We start from the raw sequence: 21,739 nt of genomic DNA, 5'->3' as shown, positions 1-21,739 counted from the left end.
AAAATAGCAAGAGCTCCATGTGGAAGTAACCTTAATGCTGATTCAGTTTGCAGAGCAAAGTTTGCATTATGTTGAGCCAGTGTTGGGGAATACACTGTTCGTCTCCTCTCTGGCATTGCTTTCTTTCCTCTCTTCCCGAATCAGGCTTAACCATGGCTTAGCATTACATTTGCACCAGTGGTGATAAAGGTTTGCACCCAAGGTTTGGAGACTTGGTAATGTTTAGTGTTCACCTTATTGCAGATGGATCACTGAACCAGAGTTAAGGCTGACAAGAGAAAGGAAAGGGAATTTGGGCTGGGAATAGAGATACAGCATGTTCCTGACATGGATTTTGATTCATAAACCACTGTTCCCAGGGAGCCAGCATTTGATTGCTGTGGTCCCTTTAAGAGAAAGATAAAATTGAGAGAGATGGAATTTCCAGAGCTTTTGATTGAGCCTTATGGTTGAGCAGGGATTTGAACCCACGCCTCCCAACTACTATGTCTAATGTATCACATTTGTGCTATTAAGTAATAAATAATTTCCTCGGCTTTCTATAGTTACGCTCTAGTTTTATGCAGTGTCATTTACCTGCTCTCGAAGTGTGCTTCTAAATCCAATCCATGCAGGCTTTCAAGGTTATTTTTTCCTTCTCCTGAACTAGTTTGGAGACTGAGCTGTCTATTTGATTCACTGCTATTCAGCTTCCAGTGTTTTCCTCTAGCCATTGTTCAACCTGAATCTACTCTTTGGAAAGGAGTCACTCCTTTTCATTTTGCTTTTGCTGTGTGTAAAGGTAATGAGATTCACCTCCTACAGTGAGTCAGCAGGAGTTTGTAATTTATTCCAGAGTTCAACAAGGTGGATCAAGATGTGAATTTGCTGCTCTGTTAAAGTGCTTGTTTCCTGGTCTTCAGATAATTATCAAAGATGATGATGATTTGACCTCAGTCCTTGTCTGCTTTTCACTAATGCATTTGTATTTTTGTTATTGTACGTCCTATTTCGATGTTGCCACTGTTCACAAACAGCTCAACTAAGGGCATCATATCAAATGTTTATGTACAGACAAAATGCATTGAAGTAAACATTTGCTGTAGGCCTCTTTGGGAAAGGTTGTTCATGCTGATGTCTGTGTAATTTACATCCATATTATTATATTTTACTAGGAAGATTACAGCAATTGGAAGATCAGATAGATAATGATTAAATGAAGAGTAACAACTTTTAAAATACTAGACAAAATTTTAGAGCTGTATGAATTACCATTATTTAGCAAGTACGTCCATTTTTGTGCCAGTTGACAAGACTCAAATTAATTTCGTCAGCACCACCACTCATAGGAATATTTTTTAGCCCTGTTTACATTATTCATTACATTATGGAATAGAACAAGACTGCAAATTGGGTATCCTGAGGTTATATTGCTAGTTATAGGCCTTTTAGCCATTGGCAAAAAACCTTATCTGCAATGCAGTATGTCATGACATATTTACTGTAACCAATGTTGCACCATTATGACCTAACTGTGGGCTTGTTCATGTAATTGTGCTTGATGCACCAAGTGGAATGCCCAAGCTGGCAGGATACCACTATAGAGATGGCCCTATATTTTCTTGTCATGAAGTATTTCCCATGCAGTCCGGCCATCTTCAGAAACCCTGCTTCAATTGCCCCCACCATCTTGAGCTGGTTGGATGGCAAGCCGAGAAAGAGCCTTCTTGGTGATGGCACCAAAACTTTGGAACTCGCCCGCCAGGGAGACTAGTCTGTCTCACTCTATTGGTGCCTTTTGCCAGCAGGTGGAAACTTTTTTGTGTGTGTCCGGCATACCTCACTAATGGTTATTGGCCCTCCTTCTGATGTTGTTTGTTTTTGTGTTTTTAACTGAATTCTTTTATAATTTAAAATGTATTTTTAAATGTTCAAATGTTTTAATGTTTATGTTCGCTGCATTGTGGACTCTGATTGGGTGGAAAGGCAGCATAAAAATGTTTTAAATAAGCAAATATTTCATGAACCAATTACATCATGCCACTCGTTAGGAGGGGCTTCCTTGCCATGTTAGGGCTATACATACTTTGATGTAGACTTCTCCCACTTTGGATTCAGAATCCAGAGTATAAGGCCAAGGTAACATGGGTGGGACTACACCAGGAGCATCAAGGTGTTGCATTGATGGTAGCTGTTATCATCACCTCATGGTGTTTGCCTGACCTTCACAGTGGATTTACTCTCAATCTGATTAATTGCTTACACATTGTTTCTGTATGATTTGTTTTTTTAATCATTCATATTACAGTTGCCATGATCTGAAATTTTTGCATACGCTGTCTTATGACTTTTAAAAAGCATGATAGCCATTTATTTGTAAAATGAGCTATTCCTGGGAGAAGGATGAGTTGGAACCTCCTGTATTGATATTTTAGGAAGGTCTTAGTTGGTAGTTTTATCTGACATCAACATCTTGCTACCATCAGAAAGTTCACCTTATTGGCCATTTTGCTAAGGATAGCACCCTAGCTGAAGGAATTATTTCAATTAACCATGAAAGCACATTACCTGCTGCATTCACTGTTATCTGGACATAGTAGCCTAATTGCACATCTGATTCGCAAGGTTGGGTTGTGAGGCAAAACTCTCAGATGGATTGACTAACAGCCCCTTTTCAAAATGGAGAGGTGATACAGACTACTAACGATAACCTGGAAAGTTGCCTCTGTTGCTGTGAAGAGGGAATGGAAGTGGCTGAAACTAAAAATTAATAGTAAAGATATTTTTCTTCAAATGGGTTGTGTCTCAAATGGGTGTGGTTGGCTTTGCTTCCCCCCCTTGTTTGATATCTTACTTATTTGGACTTGTATTCTATATGTTAATGTGTAACTTGAAAAAATGACATCTCATTCCCGAGCCTTGTGGTGGCTGGGAATGCCCCCCCCCCCCCCCGCACACTGGCATTGCATATCTCTTCCAGGATTTAGGTCCCGGAGAGTCTGTGGTGTTGGAGGAGCTGCGTGCAGTTCCGCAGCACCTAGGCGCTGACAGAACTGCCAGCGTGCCTCTTATTCCGTGATAAGAGGCCACTTACACTGGCAGCGGAGTTATGCTGACTCCAGACCACTTTGAGCCACCCACCTCAGGAATGGGCTGTAAATCGACAAAACAGTGCAGCTTTTCCACACTTCAGTGTCTTTTCTACAGGAGGCTTTCTTTGTGCTGAGGATGTTGATACACTGTAGTGTGTTTTAGGCTCTAGCATTTACACCAAACTATAGTTGTTTCTAAGACTTTATAGCTAGTGTGAAGCTTTTTTCATGCTGAACAGGAAGCTTGTATTTCCTGTGCATTTATGAATAGGGTTTGGAAAATGAGCTTGAAGGAAAACAATTATGTATAAAATATCTTTATAGAATATCTTTGGTAAGCTAAAAGCACAGTGTCCTGAACTCTTTTTGGCAAAATAATAGTATGTACTGCAGATATCTTAATTTACATGTAAGTATTTTATTTGGATTTAGATTAACCATATTGTTAATATTCAGTTACTTTTTGTAACTTTATTTTCATTTCTGACAGAAGTTATTAAGACTGGCGTAAACCCCATTTTAACATCCTCAGTTGCCTAAATTATTATGAAATGTCTTTTAACAGAGCTTAGATATAGGTGCAGAGATTAAAACATGGCCAAGGTGAAGTAAAATAGTGAATAGGATTGTTTGACCTACCTGCCCCTTGAATTCAAAGGGGGCAGTGGCATTTGAAGAGATGAGATATGTATAATTAGAAATGGGGCTTGACAAATCCCAAGTGCCATAGTGCTCAGAAGTTTCATTGTGGCCTAGTATTAATCCAAAGCCATTAAATAACAATGTAAAAATAAAGAACATAGTACAAATTGAATTCCACATGTGACCCTAAATATTGCAGTGTGAAGTATCATCATCTGGGCAAATGATCTCCTGCCCACTTGTAAACATAGGTGATTTTTAAGCTTCAGGAAGTTGAACTGGAAAGAGACTGCCTCCCCCCCCCCGCCCACTCTTATCATTAGGTAAAGATACCTAGTTTGGCTTTGATTATCTCTTTGAATACTTCATCATCTAAATAAATCTCCAGTTTTGTTAATATGTGTTCTGCAGAGAAATGTTTAATGTGAGGGCCAGCATAGTGGTTACAGTGTCAGATGAGGATCTGGGAGATCCAGGTTTGAGCCACTGCTCTTCCATGGAAACTTGCTGAGTGGCCTTGACCCAGTCACACAGTCTTAGCCTAACCTACCTCACAGGGCTGTTGGGGGGATAAAATAGAGGACTGGAAATGATTAAAAATTGCTTTTGGTCCCCATGGGGGGGATAAATGAAGTAAATAACAAATAGTTGTTGATCTTTTCAGTTGGATCCTACCATTTTTCCTTCTTCCAAGAATGCTACAGGTTGAACTCTACAAGCACCACCTCACACTACCTAATCTGTTCCAGTCTACCTAGCATGCTACATAGGATGCAGACAGGAGTTTAAGATCAGGGCTCTAATATTGTTTGTTTTCACCTGATTCTGTCCAACCTAATTAATTCTACCGGGTAGAATTCTAAAGCTTGTACACTGTTTTGTTTTATTTCAGTTGGTCCCACTAAAAGGTATTGCATGTTTTTTAGTTCTAGAATCTTTTTTTTGGGGGGGGGATGGGACGGGGGGAACACACCAGTGTAGCTACTTCACCTGGATGGCCCAGGAAGCCTGGTCTTATCAGATCTCAGACTCTAATCAGGGTGGGCCCTGGTTAGTACTTGAATGGGAGACCACCAAGGAACACCAGGACTGTCAGAGGAAGGCAAACCACCTCTCAGGCAGCCCATTCCTGGGGGGGGGGGTGTTTAGATCCTCAGCGGCAGGAAGCAGCACAGCCAAGCCACCTCCTCAGAGGGTTCCCGGCCACTGCAGGGAGAAAACAGCTTTTTTAAAAATTAAAAAAAGGAAAAAGGGGGAAATGCCCCATTGCAAACAGCTGTGCTGTCAAAAAAGGTGGTGCAGCCACGCCGCAGTTCAAGGTGGCATTCCAGGGTGAAAGGGGTTAGAAAGCTGACGTCACCTCCGCCTCTTGGAATGCTCCCTCCCCAACGCGGCCTGCTCCTTCCAGGATTTAGGTTCCGGCATGGCGGCAGCGGAGGCCTGCGCCCCTCTGGGATGCCCAGGCATCATTGGGTATGCCACCTGGGATGGCATAAATGTCTGCTATTCCGGGTTAAATAGACATGCTGGCGCAGGTTCACCCAGGCTCTTGTGGAGCTTCGCCCCCCCCCCCCAGGAATGCATCCTAAATCTCTTGTCTGGAAAACCCTACTGGGTCACCAGGTTGGCTGCGACTTGACAGCACTTTACACACACACCTACTTCAAACTACACTGTTCTTTGCTTTGCTGTAAGAGTCTGGCAGCCTTTCTGGAATTCATCTTCCCATAGCAATCTTGCTACTTATATGAGATAAATTTGCTGAATTCCATTATTCAGTTGTCCATGGAAAATGTTGCTTCCTAGAAGTGTGTGGAAGCTACTTTTCAGGGAATGGCTCCTGTGTGGTTGGGGGTCCATATCCAGTGTTGTGTGTTGGACTACTATTATCTAAGCCAAGGTTCAAATCCTCTCTCTGCTATGAAGCTCTCTGGGTAAGCTCAGGCCAATCACTCTCAGCCTAACACCATTTATACTGTTTTGAGAATAAAACGGGGAGAAGACTGCGTACGTTGCCCTGTTTGATAATGTGGGGATCTGACCAGTGAGGATATTTTTCATACTAGTTAGTAAACCCTTGGGCCAGATGACACTTGGGAATGGATGGCAGAACTGTTAAAGTGATTTGGTTTAAGTTTACTTTGTCTCTCCTATTCACATGTAAAACTGCTTGCCCTAGGCCAGTGATTCTCAACCTGTGGGTCGCGACCCCCTGTTTTCTAGGGGGTCACCGCCACTGTCCTGGGACAGCCCCCATCCCAGCGAGGAACCGGCCGACCGACAGAGAGGCAAGGAACCGGAGAGAGAGAGAGGCGAGGAACCGGCCGACCAACAGCCGGAAGGAGCCAGGCTGCAGAGATGTGGTGCCGCTGCACACCAGCTGTAGCCCCGCCGCCAGCTGAGAGGCGGTTCCTCGCCTCTCCTGTTCCTCGCCTCGCCTCTCTGTCGGTCGGATGATGCGGCGGGATGTGTGGGAGGCCGAGGAAGCTCCCCTGGCTCGGCCCATTCAGGTCTTCAAGGAGAAGAGGGTGGTTACCCACCCCTGCCCTCATGTAATCAGGTAAAACCAGCCCAAAGCATAAAAATGTCACCATGCTCGCCTTTCGAGTTTTAATTCCATTTGCCTCTACATATCTCTGCGAGAGTGGATTTTCAACGCTTCTTCATATCAAAACCATCCCTGCCTGCTTCTCTCCTGCTCTGAGCTTGCCTTTTTCTTTCCATACCCTGATCCCTAGGGTTGCCAATTGCAGGTTGAGGAATTCTTGCATATTTTGGGGGGTGGAGCCTAGGGAGGGCAGGGTTTGGGGAGGGGAAGGAGCCCAGTGGGGTATAATACCATAGAGTACACTCTCCAGGGGAGCTGATCTATGGCATCTGGAAATCAGTTGTAATTCTGGAAGATCTCCCCACCAGGAGGTTGGCAATACTACATATTTATTTGCTCAAAGACAAGAAACAGACTAAATGTTGAGGATGACATGAGGTTGGCTTTAACAAACAGCCACGAATTTTGAAGCTGGTTACCCAGATGCAAGCACAACCATCACATTAAATATTAATTAATTATTTAATGAAATTAGTTAATTAAATATTACATTGGAATTATATTCTGAAAAATCTATTTGTATTGTGTTTTCTTTATCCTATTGAAAATGTCATTTATGGCTTTATTATGCAAATGTCATTTATGACTTTATTATGCAAATATGGCGGGGGTCGCAGGTTACTTGGCAATTGTAAAAGGGGGTCACGACTCGAAAAAGGTTGGGAACCACTGCCCTAGGCCGTCTCTTTTGCTTGTCTGAGTTTGTGAGCAGGCAACAGAGTGTGGACCTTGCTGCTTCTTTCTTCCTCATTCATCTCTTTCTCTGCTTGGTTTCCTTTCCCTGTCTGTCTTTGCCCAGAGACCTCCTCCCATTTTTCCCTTGGCTGTACTAATGTCCAGATAGTGTTTCTGTTTTCATTTTCAAAACATGTAGGTTGTGGGAACTCTGTTGTGTTTAGTGCCTACCACTTTCCAATACTTTTCATCCTCATTCTCTCCCAGTGGTGGTTCTGACCCCCAGGATTTCCTGCTCCATTCTTGCAGTTTCCTTCTCACTGCTCACCCATTTTGCAGTCATGTTTGTTGGGGGAATTTTGTTTTGTTTTGCTTTTTGTTCTGACTACTCTGGCCAGTTGTCATAGTTGGACAAAGAATAAAGGTTTGCCACATATCGTCAGATCTCCTGAATAATCCTAGCAGTCTTTAGCAAAGTGAGTTTATTATGATGGGTAGTGTTAGTGGCAATACCTTTGATAGTAAGCCTTGCAATATTTCTGTTGTGTAACTTCTCAGATGACAGTCATATGCACAGTTACTTGGAAATAAATCCCATGGAAATCAGTGATGTTTACTCTTAGTATTAATATACGTAGAATCAAAGTTAATCTGATGTTCTTACTGAAGTGACAGGAGTCACGTGCTCATACATAAGCAGCTACCCTTTGCACTCTTACTTATCTGACCCACAGGCAAATTATGTATCTGTGAACTTCAGTGCTAGTTTCGGACTAGGGCTCTGTGCTTATCCATGTGACACAACTCGTTGCTGTTTAAAAATTGCAAATAGGGGGGGGAAAGAATTAATGTATCTTCTGTGGATTTATTGGTGTTGGGCTTAACTAATTCTTAGGCTGAACATGTTACCCCCCCAGCTATATGCGAACTGCTTTTAGAAAAGTGTCTCCCTCATGGCCAGGATAACATTTGAACAGACCCTTATAGTATACTTGGTAACTCTGCATGCACTAAATATATTTGCTTTTACTAATTGGCTGTAGGTATGAGGACTACATGGGCTAGAGCAGGGGTCGGCAAACTCATTAGTCAAAAGAGCCAAATATCAGCAGTACAACAATTGAGATTTCTTTTGAGAGCCAAATTTCTTAAACTTAAACTATATAGGTAGGTACACTGTTTATTAACTTAATAAACTTTAATTAAAGTTTTAAGTCTTAATTAAACTATAGGTACACTGAATAAAACTTGATATTATACTTAATAGTGATCTTATTTATTGATAAAAATTAAATTGTAAGTCCCTGCCATTTCCTCCTCCCCGTCTGGAGTCCTCGCCTGGAGGCCTGGTCTACCGCCATAAAAGCCTATTGGTAGACCTGGCCTCCGGCTGAGTCCCATTGGGAGGCCAGGTCTACCCATTGGCTTTCTTGGCAGTAGACCTGGCCTCCGGAGGCCCATAGAAGCCAATTGGTAGACCTGGCCTCTGAAGGGGGACTTTTCCTCCTCCTCGGAGTCCAGGTCTACCGCCAAGAAAGCCAGTGGGTAGACATGGCCTCCCAATGGGACTCAGCCGGAGGCCAGGTCTACCAAAGGAAGCCCGCCCCGCCCAACAGCTGACAGGCGGGGGGAGGGGCAGGAACCGCCGAGTCGCCCGCCCAGCAATCGCACGGCTAGAGGGGAGGCTCTCAGGAGCGCCGGCTCCGCAGCCCGGCTGCCGGCGCGAGCGGGCACGAGAGCAGGGGCTCCGAACCAAGTTCGGAGAGCCGCACTCAACGGGCCAAAGAGCCGCATGCGGCTCAGGAGCCGCAGCTTGCAGACCCCTGGGCTAGAGAAACATAAATGGAAGCAAAATAGCTGATAGCATTCTTCCACAAACATTTGCCCAAGAGTTCATGTAGTACTGTAATTCTGTAGCAGTTCTCATGCAACTGCTTTTGGATGACATACCTGGATTTAGCTTAAGCTGTTTTCATGCAGTGTTTAAGCGTCAGGTCTGTTCTCAGCCCTTGCATGATCCACAGAGGCCTTACCCATATGTAAAAGGGCCTTTTGGATCCAACTCGTTAACCCATTTTTATATAAATTGATGTTTATGTAAAATGTACAGACTGTTTTCCTAATGTTTCAGATAATTTAATATATGCTTTTGTATTGTGCCAAGCTTCAGGCATTGAAAGGGACTGTGCAATTGAGTCAATTTACCAAAAGGGGAAAGGTAGAGAATATTTGACTATTCGGGATTAACAGACAGCAGGAAATCTGTCTTTGAAAACCTATTTCTGCCATTCTCTTGAAGACTTCACAGCCTTAGAAAGATGTGCATTAATTACCTTGTGTGGGTTTATTAATCCACATTCATCTTCACAGGTAGATGCTTAATGTGTATTTTATTAAATGAGAATAAAACTGAACTACTGCAGCACAACATTCTTGAGCTGTTGAAACAGGCCACTGATGTAATCTGTTCTAGGTGGGTTTTATCACTGATTAAAAGCAAAAAATCATTCTGAAATTAGAATGCTCATTCCTGAAACTTTTGGTTAGTGGTAGATAGAGCTCATGGTCACAAATGAATGGACCTTTATGGGCCGCGTTGGGTGCAATATAAACAGCGCAGAGATATTTGACTAGTGGCTTACTGTGGGATCTGTGCCCAGTTAATACAGAGCCCTGTTTAAGTTCATTTGGAATTCTATGGCACACCACCAGTGTTCAATAAGTTTTAAAAAGAGCTTTTGTCATTTAGCTGCATCCTAAATTTTCGAGAGAGCGTTTCTCAACTGGACATACAAAGAAGGATGACTGGGGTCATAAGTTGCTTAGGAGCTTTAGTTCTTTTAGTACTGATTAGATATTTGAGAATGTAGTTAAGATGGTTGGATTTAAAATGTCAAAGTCCATATTATGAATGCTCAACGAAACAGACTGTGAGCATTGACCAAACTATTGTGTTTGAAATACCACCCATCATTAATTATCACTGTTGCTAGCAAAAAAAGAAAAGAAAATATTTGGGGGAAAATCCAGCTGGGTAGATTACCGGCCTATTTTTAAGCAGAGTTACACTCTTCTAAATCCATTGAGGTCAGTGGGCTCAAAAGGGTATAAGTCTGCTTTCGATGGTACTGTTAGTGTTGTAATTTATTTAGTACTGTTGTGATTTGCTACCACTGAATTTTAGACTTTAATTAGCAGCATTGTGTTTATGTAGGAACTTCAGTGTACGATAATTTAGTTAATTTCTCAATTAATGTACTTTGCTAACCAGATGCTTCTGTCCACGAATCTGTTCAGAAATATGAGAGGAGAGGATGCCATAGAATTTTTATGATGCATTTAAGATTTGTAAAAACCTGTAAAGAATGAAAAGCCATTCTGCTTCAACCTAAAGAATTGAAAACGGGGAAATCAGAGGCTTCTATTGCCAGAATTACACTAAAAAGACAATTAGAGTAGTAATTATGAAGCAGTACATCATGGGTGAGTGTAAGATGTGTAACTTTCCCCTCACATATGCAGAAGCTCATACAAGAAGTAAAATATTTTCATGGCACACTTCCCGTGCTTGCTTAATGCACGTTGGGCTTGTTACAAATGCATGTCAGGGGTATCAACATATGATTTATGCTGTGTAAATCATAAATACTTTATTCGGTATTTTCACTGTTCATTTCACAGAATCTTCTGGCAGCACTTGAGAGGGAAACCAATCCCCTGAAGAACTGGCGGCTATCGTTTGCTGCTATCGTCAGCACTATCTCCTCATTAATGTTGTCTGCAGTCAGGGCTGCACTTGGTCTGCTTGCTGTTGCAATAATGTTTTACATGATAAATAAAGAATCCTCTGTCTTAGTTGTGTCCAAGTACCAGACTTTTGTCAGAAAGTGAACAAGGGTAGCATGTAAATACGGTTAGGCTACTCTGGTATTTACTAAAATTTGTTTTTACAAAGCTATTTTTCTGTTTCAAACAGTGTTATGCATCTTAATACTTACAAGTTGGTAAATTGGTAACTTACAAGAGAGAAGGTTAGCATGTTTTTAAAGCAGGGAATGCAGAACTGAATATTTCCAGTTCTTTTTGTAGAAAGCACAGTAACCTTAATTCTACATTGCAGTATTTGATAGTAAAAAGCAAGTCTATAGAGTTTTCTGTTCTTTAACCATTTATTACATAGATAAGACCAGATTTGCCTATTAAATAAAATCCTGATTTAAAATGCATTTTTTTCATGATTCCACCTCACATGTGTGGAGTTCAGTTAAATAAAATCTATATATCTAATAGTGACGTGTGACCCCCATCTGCGGATACCTAAATCTGTTGTTTGTGACCACACCGATGCAAAAGAGATTTTTCTGCAAACTTGGAATATTCCCCAGGTTTGCAGAAAAATCTGAAAAGTTAAAAAAATACAGTGGGGGTTTAAATTCACCCCAATTTAAAAAATAGTGTCACCTGCACATGCGCAGACAATGCACTTATCTACTGAACTAGTGGCAGCCATTGATGCAGGTCTGGGCCTGGCTGCCATGTTGGAGGATGCCAGGACCTGCCCTGTGCCAGGACCTGCCCTGGTAGCGGATGCTGGGAGCAGATCTGTGCCCAGCTGCAGTGGCAGTGGCCATCAGGAGAGGCTCCGAGAGAGGCCACAGTGGCGACTGACACCAAGAGATGGTCTGGGCCTGGCCACCACTACAGAGCACTCTGGGAGCTGCTCCAGGCCCAATGGTGACAGCAACAGTGCCTGGGAGCAGCTCTGAGCCCAGAGCAGCTCCCAGTGGCAGCCGTGACTGGAATGGAGCTTAAGGTGGGTGGTAGGGCCTGGAGGTGTGATGGGAGGGGAGAGATGGGCTCCCCCCCCTTTGGGTTTCAGGGGCCTCCCACTTGTAATATATCTAATTCTCAAATAAGGCCCCACTGTGTGGATAAAAAAGCAAAAAAACTTCCAAGCACGGGGGAGCAGCCAGGCAGGGATAGGATAGAATGCTGCAAATCTGGGGAAAACAACAGGTTTGCAGAAAAGTCTGGAAATGTAAAGGGGTAATGTTTTTTTTGTTTTTGTTTTAAACAAAAAAACCCAAACTAAAGAATTTTTAAAGTAGCAAAATGACAACCTTAGAGATCTTGGCTGTCATTGTAAGTTGCTAGGCAACCCCATGGTACCCTGTGTGCTTTCAGCCTCAAGCTGTTACTGATCAGTGCACTGCCTCTGATCACTGGGCCAACAGGGGAGACCTTGCAGGTCTCCTGTTTGTGAGTATGTATATTTTCATATCCATCCATTTCATGTCTACTTTGGTGTCCCATCAGTTTTAAAAGTGTCTTGGTTCCTTTTGTTTCTTCATACTCCAGAACTGAGCTCAGATTGTTAGAACATTGGTTGGTAACCTCCAGGTGGTGCCTGGAGCTCTCCTGGGGATCAGTTTATCCAGAAGAAATGGCTGCTTTGGAGGGTGACCCTATGGCACTATATGCTGCTGAGGTCCCTCACCTCTCCAAACCCCTCCCCAGGCTTCACCCCCAAATCTCCAGGAATTTCCCATCTTGGAGTTGGCAACCCAAGATGAGTATGAGTTGTTTAGCTATGATTTGATTTTTTGCTTTTTGCTTTGCTTTAAGGCAGTGGTTCCCGACCTTTTTAGGACCAGGGACCACTAGGACTTTTTTGCTCGGCGCAGGGACCCCAAGGTTCAACATAAAAATCCCGAGGATTTGAAAATAAACTTTAATCATAACTGCTAGTTCAACATTAAGCTTAGAATAATATTTGAATATATATATTTTATAATAGAGAACTTTTAATTGAAAATATTTATTATGGGTTTTTAACTTTGTTTCGCAGACCTTAATTTAGTTCTCGCGGACCCCTGGGGGTCCATGGACCCCTGGTTGGGAACCAGTGCTTTAAGGCATAAGGCTAACTCTTCACTTGAGAAATTTTGTTCAATGAATTCATTTCCATTTTGAAGTATCAACTGTTACCCTAATTAGATAGTCTCTCTTTTTGTTCGGGGAATTAGCTAGGGAGAGTATATTTGCAAGAGGCAGGGATAACCAGGACCTTTTCCCCCTTGTATGCAGAGGGAAAATCCCAGTGGAAAACTCTTAATAAAGAAGAGATTTGTTTTAACAATTAATTGGTTTTTTTTGTAAAAATAACTTTTTAAATGTACACACAGAGCAAAACACACACAAAATCTGATGCATACAGGAACCAGGAAAATAAAGGTATGAGGGGACACAAGGACTGAAGGTTCCCAGGGAAAATATATTTACCTTTCAGAGGAGTGTGAGGTCCAAAATGGCAGCTGTAAGAAGGGAAAGAGAAGAGGACCCACAAGCTAGCAAGTGGGGGTGCGTGCAGGGTTGAACACACACATTTCCATTGTGAGAGGGCAGATATTTATACCCAAGAGAGGAGTTGGAGGTTTGGTCTCACTGGGAATGGCTTGTCATTGCCAGTGACAAAGGCTTGATTGCTCTAGATTGGATTAGGAGTAGGATGGAGAATAGAACCTTTAGGTGAGACAGATGAGAAACAATAACTAGGTACTTGTTGCTAAACCCCTCAGAGCAGAGCTATAGAATTGGAGATGAAGGTGAGGCTGTGAAAGGATCAGGCAGGGTGAGTCAGAGGGCTTGGCTAGCTACTTGATGAGATTACTGTGTCCATTCTGATTCTCTGAATGGAGCTGATAAGATTTGGCAAGGTGTGTCTGGTCTACTGCAGGAGAGCTAAAGGAATGCTAAAGAGGTTTATATTCCATGGAATGCCAGATGTTCCTCCCAGGGGAAGCGTGGTAAACAAGTCTGAACTTTGTCCAGTCGGCTTCTGTAGCTTGGCACAACCAAGATGGATGCCAGGAGACATTTGTTCTCTGGCCATACAGCAGTGTTCCATCCTTGCACACTAGCTCCAGTCCTGATCACCTTGCTGGGTGTACCAAGGTAGCCTAGGGCTATTAGCATACCACAACACAGTTATCAACAGCTGTTAAGGGTAGACCCTGTCTGGAATATTGTTTCAACCCAGGTTCATTGCTATTCAGGCTGTTGACCTTTTCTCCCAACTCTTAGTGCCTTGTTTTGTGTTAGGGATGGTTTGTATTGATGTACTTGGTTCCTTTTAGGAAAAGAGATGGAAGTCAGTTTGGAAAGGAGAGACTTCATGATGAGAAATTGTGTTCGCTTTTTGCACAACATATTTACAGAAAGCCAACATTATATCTGCACCAGTTCTCCCCTGCCCTGAATTATCTACCAGAAAACTTCCTTTATGTGTATAGCAGTCTCTGCCCAGAACCCTTCTGCCATGCCAGATGTGTTGGTACCAATCTTTATAGTGGCAGTGCTTTCAAAGTCTAGCAAAAGGCATCACATTTCTATTACTGTACCATTTAGTGTAATTTGGTTTAACGTGTCAGGAACTTGAAATATTCAGCAATCGGTACATCTGCTTTTTCTGTTTTTGATTACTCAGCAGCTGCTGTTGCTGAATAATTCAGCTTGTCATTGTAATATGCAATTGCCTACCATATATACTCGAGTATGAGGCGAGTTTTTTAGCCATGATTTTTGGCTTAAAAAACTCACCTCGGCTTATACTCGGGTCAATATGGTAGTTCGCCTGCCGGGCCCTCTCCCAGCGCGCTCCCGCCGGCCAGCTGATGGGCGGGCTGTCCCACCTTCTAACCCCCACCCCACCCGATCATGCCTTCTGCGCGGCGGCGGCGGTTTCTTCCCCACCCCACCCCGATCGCGCCTTTGGTGCGGCAGCGGCGGTTTCTTCACCCCCACCCCACCCCGCCTTCTGCTGGGCGGCAGCAGTTTCTTCCCCCCCACCCCCCTACCTCACCCGGGCCGGTCTTCCCGCTTGCCAGCTGACCCTGCGGGGCCTCCTGCGCACAGGGAGGGGGCCGCCGCCACCGCCTGCCTGCGCACCTGGAGCCCAGTCAGGTAAGCCTGGGGGGGAGGGGGTGCATTTCCCCCTCGGCTTATACGTGGGTGCCTAATTTTTCCCCATTTAGGGGTGAAATTAGGCACCTCGGCTTATACTCAGGTCGGCTTATACCCGAGTATATACGGTATTTTATCAGAATCATACAGTGTATAGCAGGCATCGTACTTCTAATATCTGGGATAATCTAGTGAAAAAGCTAACTAGTTTGAGGACATCGACAGTGCTTGCGTCTATGGTTAGTGAAATAAGCGTAGAGAAAATATTTGGGTTGGGATTTTAAGGATATACAATTGTACTGTTTGACAGAAAATATTTAATATTGCCTTTTGGAAAATGTGAAAAAAAGGTCCTTGAGAGGGCAGATAGGGAGGGATCCCCTCATTTTCTTACTCCTCCCACCCCAAGCCTTCTCATCTCTATACAAGAGGGATCAGCTAGTAAGAAAAAAATTCTACTTAGTGCCTGTGCTCTAACCTCTGAATCCTAGTCCTGTCCACGATCCTGTTTCCCTATCCTCCTCTTTGGCTAGCCCATTTCCTACCCCTTTCTCATTGGTTTCAAGACTTTCCTTATAATGTACATCTTTGTGTCTTATTAATGCTGGTCCAGTTATGTACTTCTACATACCTTTGGCAGCCATTTTATGTTGTGTGCTTGGATCTTGGCTATTGTTTGGCCAACTGTTTTCTCCCCCTGTCAAGCTGGAATAAAGGGCATTAGTCCATGAACACACATGCTGGAATAACATTTATTCTTTAAAGTGTCATAAAGCTTCTGTTTGTTATAGGCTGTTCAATTACCAGGAAGTGCCCACTGGAGCTCTTGAGTAAGCATGAAGACTAAAAATGTTCTAATGAACATAAGACTACAGCGTTCTAATGGAAATAATGTTCCTGTGTCCAAGGAACTGCAAGTCTGCTTAGAAATATTTTTTTAAGCACACTTGCAGACAAACAAAATAGGCAGTTCTCTTTAACAGTATGCACATTGAAAGTACAGATGTATTATGCATGGTGTATGTTGAAATGTGTTAGATTTTTTTTTCTTGCCATGGTAACCATCCTAAACTACTTGCATTTGGTGAGTTGTTGAAATAGTCCTTTGTCCTTAAAAAAGAAGTTAATTTACTAATATTGTCTGATGTAAGCTGAATCTTTTGAGGAGATCTTTGCTTATAAAACTACACCTACAGAGGAAATTGCCATTTGCAATTTGTCAGTGCACGATAATGTCCAGGCTGTGGTGGGAGGGCACGAGGTACAACAACATTGCTCTAGCTGAGCAAATTTGTGTCTGGGAGGCTGCCTTGGAACTCTGCATATGCCTTCTTAAGGAAAATGGAGAGGTAGTTTGATTCTCAATGATGTTTTTTCTTTTAAAGTGAACATTAGGTTAGTACAGTTTGCTTCCCTTCCTTTCTTGATGAACTGAATGCTTTAATATAAGCTATTTTATAAAAATGTAGGGATAGAAATACAGCACAACCTCTTGACTTTTTGTGAAATTTTGGTGCCTCTTCTGCAGTAGGGTTTTCAAGGCAAGAGATGTTCAGAGGTGGTTTGCCATTTGCCTGCCTTTGTGTAGTGACCCTGGAATGCCTTGGTGGTCTCCCAGCCAAGTACTAACCAGGGCCAACCCTTGTTAGCTTTCAAGATCTGATGAGATTGGGCTAGCTTTAGCCATCCACGTCAGGGCAGATACCAGGACAGGAAACAGTGCAATCAGACAGCATAAAAGAACCAATAATCCAGTAGAGAATGTGACAAACTTTTAAAGGGAAAGTATACTATAAACAATACAGAAAGTGGATTACAAGATATAAATCAATTTAGTAAAAGTGGGCGATACCTACAATAATCATAGCAGTGGACTGCAATCATGTTGCATTATGAAAGAGCCATCCTGGTCCATTCCAGTCTACTATGGTTCTAAGTTTATATTAATTATTGTTTTCTCTTGAACATCACTGTTTTGCACATTCTGTGGAATGATAGAAGTCTGGGAGCCTTCCTGACTTCCTCAGGCACACTGTTCCCCTGTAGGTGGGACCTATCGCTGTGAATGTACATGAAAGGACAGCTGCCGAGCTTAGCTATTTGCAGGGTGGCACATTTAGAAGGCTTTGTTTGGCTGAGCAAAGCAGTCACAGCAGATCATAGCAGGAGAGGCGGTCCTGCAGGTATGTGGGTCCAAGACCATGAAGGGCTTCCCTTTGTTCTTCTCAGATGGTGGCAAGGATCTGGTTTAGAAAAGTATGCCTGACCCAGGCCTTTCAATTCCCCCCACCCCTTGCAATGTCTTCTACAGCGGTCAGGAGAATTGGGAGTGATGCTGGAGAAGTAGAGCAAGTTGGAAGAGTGACCGATAAAAAGGGGAACTCTCAATCCGTCCTCCACCTAGCATACCTGACAGGCTTTAATTTATTTTTTGTCTGTAAAAGCCAGTTCTCAACATTCTGTAATGCTCTAGTGAGAATAAGAAACACAGTCTAGAATGTGACATGGAAACAATGGGTTTCTTAGTGACATCACCAAGGGCACAAAGTCCGAGCAGTGTCTCTTTACTTTCTGCTGTATAAATTAATACATGACATTCATTGTTATGAGGAAAGGCAAAGAGATGCATTTGGACACAGTTGAAGTGAAGATGAAATGTCCTTCTACCCTGACACTGGGATCCCTGCAGTATATATGTGTCCTCTCTTCCAAGCACACAATCTGTCTGCTCTAATGAACATTTTGCTAGTATATATTTAAGACATCTTTTATATCTTTCATAATCTAAAATGTGAGATTCTGGATGTGTTAAAAGAAACAGAAGTGAGATTACCTGTTCGGGGATGCATTTTAGAGAGAGGGAAGCTGAGATGTATTGTTTTGGGAAGGGAAGGTAGGAGCCATTTTTTTACCCAGTCTAAAACATTCATATGCTTACCTTTTTGACCTATGTTAAAATTTAGTTTTGATCATGTTGCATGATTCTTTACACTAAGAAGTGAACATTTAGGGACGTTTTTATTTATTTTATTTAGAACATTTTTATGCTGCCTTTCTACCCGATCAGGGTTCCCCAGGCCTAAATATACCACGTGCTGTGATAAGAATGCGAAGGTCTTTGTGTTATAAACAACTAGAAATTTTGGGTCTTGATTTTATAGGAGAATGCGCACTACTGTAGTTTGTGGTTTTAGTAGGAAACTAGCCAATATGATGTAGTAGCTAGGGTATCTGACTAAGGTTGGGTTCAATTCCCCACCATGTGATGAAGTTCACTAAGTAACCTTGGTAACCACTCTCGGTCAGCTTCACCTACCTCACAGGTTTGTTGTGAGGGTGGAATGAGGAAGGGAGAGCTACACCACCCTGAGCTCCTTGGAGGAAAGGCAGGATAAAAATGCACTGGATAGATGATTTATTGGAAATAACTTTCAGTGCACTGTATATTGAGTTGCTGTTTTATGCTATTTATGATATGTCCACATACTATTGTACTAGGCACAAAGGAAATACAATGGACAAATGTTAAGCTCTTGCATTTGTTTGGGATGGCTTGACACAGCAAAAAAAAATCCATCTGCTAGTTCTTTCAGTGTAAATAAACAAATTGCTTTGTTTCTTGTTGGTCTCCCATAGCTCCCCATAAGCTAGCAAATGTCAATTTAGGTGGTCTTACACTTTGTTCTTAGTATCATTAGGTGTGCCATGTGATTGGGGAGGTCACTTTATCAGCACTTAGCTAGCTTGCAGATCATTAAAGTATTTTAGCATTGTCTTTCAGAATACTTTGACAGGAAATCCATATGATATCGGTTTGATTATCTTGATTTCTACGTTGCTTTTATTTTGTCAGGCAATTTTTTCCTCTGGAAGTCTTGTGGGGTTGAGGCATAGGGTTACTTGGGAATTATTACTAGGCTGCGTTATAGAATCTTGGGTCTTTAGTTATCTTTATCCAACCCCTCTGGCTTGTATCTGTACTATATATGCATTTTTTGTTTGGGCAGTACATTTTGAAAATTCAACATTTTGTGCTGATGCTAGTGTAGACAACAATAAGATGCTAGGCAAGCCAATGGTCGGACTCTGTATAAAACAGTTTAATTTGAAAGATTACATATGTGAACAAGTTTGAAGGGGTTGTTGAAATATATGCTGTTGAAGTGTCTCAATTTTATGACAGCTTTACAGTGCCATCTTAAGCAGAGTTACAGCCTTCTAAGCCCATTGACTTCAATGGAATTAGACAGGTGTAACTTTGCTTAGGATGGCTCAGCTTAAAACCTAATTAAATTAGGGAAGTGCAAAATGAGGTGTGTTAGCTAAGTGAGCTGCTTTTGATAACATATTTATTATTTATTTATTTATTATTGAATTTCTATCAACGTTTATTTTACTTTACAATATCATTAATGTATAAAAACCTAACATTGAGCTGGGTGATGTAAGTGGTAACTGAATCTGTTCTGTAAATGGTACAGTTGGATTACATCAGTGACAAACCAGCATAGAACGCCTTCATTCTTTTGCAAGTGCTCTGCATTTTTTTGAGCTGCATATGAATGAACACATTTATAGTGCAGCTGCTGGAAAATATAAACATGTTCATAGTCAGGCCAGTAGGAATCAGCAGATAAAGAGCTTATAGTGCATCCAAATTTGCTATATTGTATCTAAAACCTAGTTTTTAGGATTCTACAGACATTTGTCATGAATGCTGGTTCTTTTGAGGTGTTCTCTGGACTTAGGGAACCCATTGTAAGTCCCAAACAATGCTGTGTTAGATTTCAAAAGGTGATTGGCAGGCATTCTTGATGTTCTACTAAAAATGTAAAAATAGAAGCGCAGTGAGGGTTACAAGATCCTGTACCGTGTATATATGTAAGGTGTAGCAGTAAGTGTCCAAAATTGTCGAATATGGACATTCACATATGAATGTAGACAATCCTGAGTGTCCTTTCATGTATCCAGAAACAGTGTTAATGCCAGTGCCTGTTGACAGTGCCAACATGTGTAAGAGAATGCTGACCATCACATGTCTGAAATCCCATTTAGACCCCTCTCTGTATTCAGTACACTCTCTCTGAATTTTCAGATTCACAAAGTCCATTTTGGGTTGTCAGAATTCACATATGAATGTCAGCATTCACCATAATATCTTTGTGCACCAGTAGACTCGAGCAAGTTACATAACATGGTAATTGAAATTAGAGGCCGCAGGAACAATAAATGGTTTTGTTGATCTGAAAAATGCACCCATATTAGAAATGTTTCGGTCTTACAGTAACTGTGGGAAAACAGCAAGTGGATGTCAGAGGAGATTGTGCTTTAAATTTTAGGTTTTTCTTTAGAAGTTCAATTTTGTACCAGGTTGCCTGCTGATTTAAGTTACCATGTGGACACTAGAAGTAGCATGTAGAATTCAGAGTGCACCTTTTCACCAAAGTGCGAGGTCTTGAAGTCAGAGGTCAAAAAAAGAAATTCTGCTATCTTAACTCAATCCGCCCTTTGGTGGGTAGCCAATATAAAGTTTGCAGAGTGGGCATAATATACCCATGAGTACTCATGCCAGTGAGCAAACATGCAGCTCAAATAATGGCAAATTAAGATCCTAAATAACCAGAGAGCATTTTAAAAGTTATGTAAAATAACTCCTGTTGTGGCTAAATAAAATGTGTATACTGGTAAAGTTCTAACAGTTAGAGCGGTTCCTCAGTGGAACAGGCTTCCTCAGGAGGTGGTAAGCTCTCCTTCCCTGGAGATTTTTAAGAGGTTAGATGGCCATCTGTCAGCAATGCTGATTCTGTGACCTTAGGCAGATGATGAGAGGGAGGGCATCTTGGCCATCTTCTGGTCACTAGGGGTCTGGAGGGGGGAGGTAGTTGTGAATTTCCTACATTGTGCAGGGGGTTGGACTTGATGGCCCTGGTGGTCCCTTCCAACTCTATGATTCTATGTATCTGATTTCTTGGATTGCCTTTCTTACATTAGTTGAATGTGCACAATACCCAGTCATTAACAAGCAATCGTCATCTTGCATGCCAAACTTCTGTTGTCTGTAATGAAGCAATAGTATTTAATTAGTTAGATGAGGTATTTTGAGTCTTGATGAATACCCAAATAAAATCTTTCAATTCTCAACAGATATTTAATATGCTTTAGTTTCTGAACAGCTTTTGCTTCCTGGAAAATGCAGGAGTGCTATGACATTCTTTAGTTTAACATAAGGATGTATAGAGGGGCAGGAGATAAAGGATGATAGATGACAAATCCAAAATAAAATGCAGAAGTAAATACTAATTAAAATCAAATTTCTGTGCCTAGAGAAATGGAACTACTTCTATGTATAAATTGTGCCAACTGAGTAGACTTGTATAATTTTGTTACTAATATTTTTACATTTTGGTTGTATTAATCATGGAAAGGGGGAAGTAAGGAGCTGTAGAATACTGAAATATAGGACACTGATATATGAAATGCTGAAAACTGGCACACAAGCACTAGAAATTTTCGAGAGGCTATGCCCCCCTCATTTGGAGATTTCAACAAGCATTGCCTGTATTTTTTCAGGCATGTATTCCTAGCAGGAAGAGCTCAAAGCTTTCTCAAAACAAACAAAAGCTGAGATATTTGGGAAACTAAATTTTGCATTCAGTGCCACATGGTTGCCTTTCAAAAATATACATAGACCTTGGCTGCTCTTATGTTAGTGTGGGGGCACTGTGTTCTAGCAGTTTCTCATAAGCTCCATCAGACATCCCTGCTGATTTGCTACAAAGCA

The sequence above is a fragment of the Euleptes europaea genome, chromosome 3 (assembly GCF_029931775.1).
Source record: "Euleptes europaea isolate rEulEur1 chromosome 3, rEulEur1.hap1, whole genome shotgun sequence".
Classification (NCBI taxonomy): Eukaryota; Metazoa; Chordata; class Lepidosauria; order Squamata; family Sphaerodactylidae; genus Euleptes; species Euleptes europaea.
This window is presented reverse-complemented; position numbering follows the sequence as displayed.